The sequence below is a fragment of the Cricetulus griseus genome (assembly GCF_003668045.3).
Source record: "Cricetulus griseus strain 17A/GY chromosome 1 unlocalized genomic scaffold, alternate assembly CriGri-PICRH-1.0 chr1_1, whole genome shotgun sequence".
NCBI classification, from domain to species: domain Eukaryota; kingdom Metazoa; phylum Chordata; class Mammalia; order Rodentia; family Cricetidae; genus Cricetulus; species Cricetulus griseus.
Genome location: NW_023276807.1, coordinates 231,718,996 through 231,726,968, shown reverse-complemented (window position 1 = coordinate 231,726,968; position 7,973 = coordinate 231,718,996).

The window sequence follows — 7,973 nt, the reverse complement described above, 5'->3', positions numbered from 1 at the left end:
TCTAGGTGTTTTCAAGATTTTAAATATAGCAATTTTTGAAGAAGAAAGACCACCAGTGAAGAGGCACATGAATTTTGTAGTTACTTAATAACATGAATTTTATTCTACTTGATCTTCAAGAAAGATGAACGCCTAGGATAAATAAACATATATTATTTAAGGTTTTAGAATATACAACTTGTTATTCTCAATATCATGTCTATCTTCTGTAAGGATGTAATTGAAGAAAAGAGTCCTCACAGCTGAAGCAATACAACTGTGGGTATCTGACTAACAAAGGAGTATTTCTGAAGGAAAACAATTGAGGCCAGAATTTAAGAACTGAGCCATCTGGACTGGTATCAGCAGAGAGGAGAACACTTAGAAGCTATTGTCTCCACTCCCTGAACCCAGGTATAGACTGCTATGTGGATTCTGAATGTTTCCCAAAGACCCATGTGGGAAAGACTGTACTCCCCAGGCTGGCATGATCAAAGCTGGTAGAAGCCATAAAAAAATGGGACCCTGTGGAAGGATCAGATCCCTGGTGACATATTTTTCCCATTTTTTTTGTTTGTTTCCCTGGCACCAGATGTGAAACTGTGGTACCTTATACTTCTGCCAGATGTTCTGCCTCACCACAGGTGACAAACAACAGGTTCAACGAGGCAGGATTAAAATCTCCTAAACTGTGATCCAAAAAAAAGCATTTTTCCCCTCAACAAGTTAATTTGTCTCAGGCATGTCATTATCGGGATGGAATGCTAACACAGACTACATCTTTAGTAAGTTCAATAATTTGCTGAAATGTGGCTATAGTTTACATGAGATGAGTTTAAATGTTCACATTTATACTAAAGGATTTGCAAAGTATAAACTCATGTAAAATGAAAGGGCAGGTCATTATTATTTTTGGAGTTATTTGGAATTCCTGTGGTTAAACCCCTACCTATTCTCCTTCCAGTGACATTGTCCAGACTATCTAATATGAACAAGCAGAACAACATCCTCTTCCAGAAGCCGACACAGCCAAGCAAAAGTGTTGCTCTATCCAAGACATCAATTTGTTTATTCATAACTTGAACAAAGTGCCTCCATGCCAACTGCAGACTGGGTTTCCCAAGAAAATATAAAACTCACAATGGAGTAAGGGGAGAAAGTGCAAGTGAGGACTCAACACCTCAGTGACTGGAGGCTGGGGGGGGCGGAGCTAGGGAACATGTGAGCAAATCTTATCCATAAGGAATCAGAAAGTCCTCACCTCCTTTAGACTAGCCACCAGAGCGACACTTTTTAATAGAAAATCAGCATTAAGAGCTTCTCCTCAACACCAGCATCCTTTTTGTTTTGTTTTGTTTTGCTTTTCCAATTCCAGGGATGAAATTCAGCACCTTGCACTTGCTTTGGAAGTGCTATACTACTGAGGGAACTCCCTCAGCATTGGTGTGTGTGTCTGTATTCATCTGACTGTGGGTGTGCTCGGTGTGTGTGCAGACATCAGAAAGCAACGTGTGGTGGTGCTCACCTTTTGTTTTGTTTAGAACAAGGTCTCTTTGTTGGTCCCCACTGGGTACCTTGGGACAGCTGGCCTGTGAGATTCTGAGAATTCTCCTGTCTCTACCTCCCTCCCGGCCTCTGGGTTATAGATGTGACAATCTCACCAGCTTTAAGTGAGTTGTGGGATTGTCAGCCATTTCTTCAGGCTTGCATGGCAAGTGCTTCACCCAGTGAGCCTTCTCCCTAGTTCCTTTTAAAAACCTGACTTTCCTCTAATATTGTTTTAAAAATAATGTGATCTTCAGCCCAATGAGTTCTATCATTCTCCCTTTTATCTAGCCATTCAGCGTACTTTTAAATATTAATGTTTTAAAATGAACAAAATTGTGTCTAATAAACGGTTTGCCTAAAGCGCTTTGTTAAAATTTTTTTAATTACTTGAAATGATTAATGTAACTCTCAGAGATCATTTTACCTCTGTTTAGCTGTGCCCTAATAATTAATTAATTAATCCTACAAAAGGGAGGAGCATGGGAGTCATGAATGCTCAAAATTTTACAAAAGAAACTGAAGAGCAAAGGAGTCGGGTCTGGCTCCTAGGAAGGGGTCAGTGTTTAATCCAGGCTTCCTCTACCCCTCCCCACAGTCCACAAGGAGGAGAAACAGCATTTCAAAAGTAGATTTGTAAATCGTGATAACAAGAGTCATGGGTTGATTATGTAACGTCCCACATTTGTGCATGTAAAACCCAAAGCTTGATATTTATAGAATAGCACACATGCCTTTTCCAGGTTCCTTGTTTACAATAAACTTTATGGCAGAATATTTCAATTTATGAATTCCAGCCAGGCTTCTCTCTAATGAGAATACAGCCTATTTGGGTTTTAAAACATTCTGACATTTAAAGATGTTTACTTTGGGCCTCTAAAAACCACAGAAATGTTCGCCTGCTATAAAAATGTTGATCTATTGTACTTGAAAAACATAATATGAAAAATCCCTAGGCAATGAATCTTCCTTTGTGGTAGAATAACACTCTTTTCTCACTTCTTTGACAAGTGGCACTGTTATTTATAAAGTTGACTGAGATAGGATGGCATATAACTGTAGCCACATATTTTGGTAAAAGCTGTCAGATAAATATTTTCCTGTGAAAGGTTAATTCAAAAGGCATTTTACCTTACCATGGTGCACATGGTACCTTCTAGAATAAACACAGGCTCAGGACTCATACAAAGCTGATGGAGAATGATGTACAGTAAGAATACACAGAACTTGGCATAAATTCTAGCTATGCTAAAGAAGCTGATCAGCAACCATGCTGACTTAAGAGTGACAAGGCTGGACATGGCAGACAGTCCAAGGTGGTGATTTTTATGATGTCGATTATCTACAAGATTAAGCCTGTCAAATCCTCTGTGCTTCTACCATGTGTAGATAGCAAACATTTATATTTCAGAAAGCCATTGAAATAAATGGTGTTGTGCCATAAAACGTGGCTTTAAGAAACAGTTAATGGACACTGAAGAGCTCTGTGGCCTTAAACATGATTGTATTCCTTCATAATCTGTCCATCACTTACATCTGAAGTACTTCAATAGCCTATTAAACGCTCCCTTCCCCCTTTCTAAGCCTCACTGCTGTTCAGATAGCCTTTCTGTAAACACTGTTAGCTCATGTTGGCCATTTCTAGATCCTTAATTCCTTAATCTAACTGGGATCTCTTTGAACACATAAAAGCAACCCAAACCCGTAGAAGAAGGAGCTAAGATAAAGTCTAAAGGCGGGAAATTTATTAAATAAAATGACGGAAGAAAATTTTCCAAACACAGGAAAAGAAATGAGCATTTAAATATGCATGACTAGACAAGAACCTCTCCATGACCTATCATAGGCAAAACATTAAAAAAAAAATCCAAGAGGGGAAAAAAAGAAACAATACTCAAAACTATAAGGAAAACACCAATTCACCTATAAGAGAAATCCATTATAATATCATAAGATCTCCCATCAGCAATCCTAAGAGTCAGGAAGTCATGGAAAAATATATCTCAAGCTCTGTCAACAGAGATTATTAGACACAGAAAAGAAATCCCTTAAATTATTAAAGAATAAAAATATTAAGAAACAAGCACAAAAGGGTTCTTTATGAAAAAAGAGCCAGCACTGAAGAAGATATTTAAAGAGAAATTCACAGAGAAAGAAGAAAGATGGTTTCATATACAACAGAATAAGAAAGACTACGTTTTTGAAAGGGATAAGTGGATAGAAGAGCCTTGAGTAGAAGTCCATAATTTCCAATGCAGTAAACCTCGAATACTAAAAGGGAAAGAAGAAAAATAGCTACCAATTATCCAAATAACCAAGAACAAAACAGACAAACAAAGCCCACAGGAAATAGCAAGTCCATCTCAATAGTAGTGTTAAAAGTAAATGCTTCCATTCACCAAATAAAAGGCACAAAGTGACTGACTGGAATGAAAACTGAGGTCTCCCTAGCTCTTGTCTCTGAGAACTGCACTGAGCAAAGATATTCAAACCCTGAGAGTCAAAAGCTAAAACTCAGCTATCAAGTGAAAGGGAAACATGAGCTTCTGTCCACTCATATCCCAGACAGTACATGTCAGTCCAAAGCTAGGTAGAAGAGATAAAGCCACCACATGTCAATACATTTATCAAGAGGATAGAACTGTTGTAAATATGCACCAAAGAGTAGGCTCTCAATTTCATAAAACTAACAATATATTCATAAGTTAGGTCCTGACATAGTAACAAAGGGAAACTTATTTTTCTTTTTAAATGTTTCCAGTTGTAATAAAATTACACTACTTTCCCCATCTCCCATTCCTCCCTCCAGCTCCACCTGGCTACTTGCCCTCAAACCTCTCCCTTGGCACCCCACTCTCCAGTGAACAGCCTCTTTTTCTTGGGTTATTGTTACATACATGCACAGATGTCTATACAAAAATAGATACAAATAAACCTGCTGGGTCTGTTTTTGTCTGTGGTGTGCACATGGTTTCAAGATGACCACTCTGTATTGGATACCAATATGGGGGTTCGTCCCTGGGAGAGGCTAATTCTCCTCCCAGCACTCAGCAGTTGCCTCTAGTTCTTTGTTTGGAGATGGAACCCCAAGAAACGCCCCCTTCCCTGTAAACATGTCCATTGATACTGTTTGGTCTTGTCTGTGCAGCCATTTCTAGGAGAGACTGTTTCACAGCAGACTTCCTGGTATTTTGGTTCTTCTTCTTCCTCTTCCATGATGTTCCCTGAGCCACAGAAACAGGAGCTGTGATGAAAATGTATATATTGAGGCTGGGCTCCCCATGATCTGTTGATGTCTGTATTGTGTCAAGTTATGGAATTTTTGTGACTATATGAAAGAGACTTTGTATTAACTCTATCTTATCATTGGTTTCACAAACTAAAAATTGCCAAAATAAAACACAACTATAAATACCAAAATAAAACCCAACAAGTTCAAAGCTAAAGTATGTATTGCTCAGCTGGAGTCAACATATATTTGCAGAATACAGAGGGGGTATAATCTTCTCAGTATTTACTCTTTAAAACTTAACATATTGTAAGGCACAAGAAAAATCAATCCTAAAATCCATATGGAAATACAAAAATTGGATAGTTAAAGCAATCCTAAGCAGACAAAACATTCGTGGAGGCATCACAATGCCTCACCTCAAATTATACTTCAGAGTCTATTAACAAAGACATCATGGTACTGACTCAGAAAAAGATGCTCATGCCAATAAAGAGAGGATGCAGAAATAAACTGCATGGCCACAACCACCTCATTTGACAATAGGCCCAAAAGCATACACTGGACAAGGAACAGCCCCTTCAACAGACATTTCTTGAGAAACCGGATGCACACCTAAAGAATGAAGTCGGATCTGTATCTCTCACCCTGTAAGAAGCTCAATTCAAAATGGATCAAAGGCCTCAGTGTGAAATGTGAAAGGCTGCAGCTTCTAGAGTGTGTCAAATCAACAGAAGCATAGGAGAGACCTTCCTGAAAAGAGTTCCAGTAACTCAGGAAATGACCAAGAATGGATAAATTGTGTGAAGGTTAAAAAGCTTCTGCACAGCAAAGGAAACTGTCAGCACAGTGACAGACACCCTATGGAATGGAAGCCATCTCTGCCAGACACACTTCAGACCTGGACCAATATGGAAGACACATAAAGAACTGAAAATTAGACCAGAGAAAAAACCCAATCTTGCAATCAATAAATGAGCTAGCAAACCAAACATACATTTCTCAAAAGAGGAAATAAATAATTCAACACCTTGAGATTTCAGGAAATGCCTGTTAAAAGTATTTTTGAAGGACCAGCAAGGGGGCACAGGGGTAGAGATGCTGGCTAGCAATTTTGACAACCTAAGTTTGATTTCCTGATACCCACATGGTGGAAGAAGGAGAGAACCAAATATCACAAGTTGCATTATGATCTCCACACATGCACTGTGGCCTGTGGCACCTACACACACACACACACACACACACACACACACACACACACACACACACACACTCACACTCAATATTAAGACAACTTTTATTCAATATCTCCTAAGTCAGAGTTGGTAACATCAACAAAGCCTAAATCAGGCTGTGGACATAGTTCAGTGTACCTACTGAGCTATGTCCAAACATGAAGACCTACGCTTAATCTCCAGAACCCACATAAAAAATAAATAAGAATTTACATTTTAAAAAGCTGGAATGTAGTTGTAGTGCAAGGCTGTGGTCTATAATCTCAGTAGTTGGGGGTATAGATAGGCAGATACCCTGGGGCTCACAGACCAGTCAGCCTACCCTATTAGGTGAACTATAAGCTAATGAAAGGCAATGCCAAAAAAAAAACAAAATAAAAAAAGTAAACGGTTACCAAGGAACAATATCTTAGGTTTCTCTCTGTTCCATGTGAAAGTGCACTCGTGTGTGTACTCACATACATACACACAGGCACACAGAAACACAAACACACATGGAAAACCTATGATGACGAGACTGACAGGGCCATGAGGAAAGTCGTTTTCCTGCTGCAGAAAAGGAGACTTTACTGCAGAATGTGGTGGGGGAGGCAGAAAAGGAAAGGGGACAGCAATATAAGTGGCATGGAAGCAGAAGGGAGGGACGGGGCCAATGGAGTAGCAGGGGAAGAGAGTGAGGGAAGTGAACAAATAAAACATGCATGAAAGTGTCATATGAAAATCCCTCCCCTCAGAGCTCAGGGACCCTGTGGAAGAGGAGACAGAAAGAGTGTAAGAGCCAGAGGGGATGGCGGATATGGGGAGAGCAAGGCGCTCTGTATCAACTGAGCAAAGCTCAAGGGCTCACAGAGAAGCAGCAAGCACAGGGCCCACATACACCAGGGTCCTCTGCATGCGGACTGCAGCTTTCTGTTTATGTTTTTATGGGACTCGTGGGTCTCTGATGCTTGTGCTTTCTCTCGGGGCTCTATTCCCCTTCTGTTGGCTTGCCTAGTCCAACTTTGATGTGATGGCTTTCACTTTATCTTGTATGTTATTTCGTCATGTTCGGTTGTTATCTCTTAGAAGCTTGTTCTTTTCTAATGTGGGACAGAAAGGGAGTGGATCAAGGTAGGAAGGAGACATGGGGGAACTAGAAGGAGTAAAAGAAAGGGAGATGGTAATTGGGATATATCCTATGAGAAAAGAATCTATTTTCATTTAATAAAAGGGAACAAATTTTAAAATTTTCTGATGGAACAATTAAGCATAGTATACAAAATTACTTCAATAAATCACTAAAAGAATGTTATATCTTTCCAAGAAAGAGGAAAAAGAATCAGAAGCAAAATAAAACAAAATACAAGCACCCATGGCAACACGAGCAGAAGACAGATGAGAGTGGCTGATGAGTGGCTGAGTGGACAGACAGACAGACCTCCAATATTCACCTAATTGTCTTCACTACTTAATTTACTAGTTAATATTCATTTACTTTTGTGTGTGTGTGTGTGTGTGTGTGTGTGTGTGTGTACTCAAGAGCCATAGTACTGTATAGAGGTTAGAAGGCAACTTGCAGGAATCAGTTCTCTCCTTCTTGCATGTGGATCTTGGGGATTGAACTTGGGTGGGTTTAGCAGATAACACTTTACCTGCTGAGCTATCTTGATGGCTCCAGTGATTTTACTGTAGTTGTACACAGAAGACACTCTTGGGAGGATGTTAAGAACAGGACCCCTGAAATCACTATGTTCAAAAGCAGATGAAGACAATGTCTCTTCCTTCAAATTTCTTCTATTTAGAGTATGAACAGAGCTCTTCTGTGTAATGGAAACACTCTTCCTGCACTGGCACAGCTGCCTGGCTCAGCGTCAGACCACAGCTCTCCACCCAACTCATCCTCCCCAAATCAACCTGGGCGTGCCATGATGCTCCAAGTGCTCCAAGGATTTTCTGTCTTTTCATTTGTTAACTACTTGAGAATACTAAAGTATGGTTTTAAA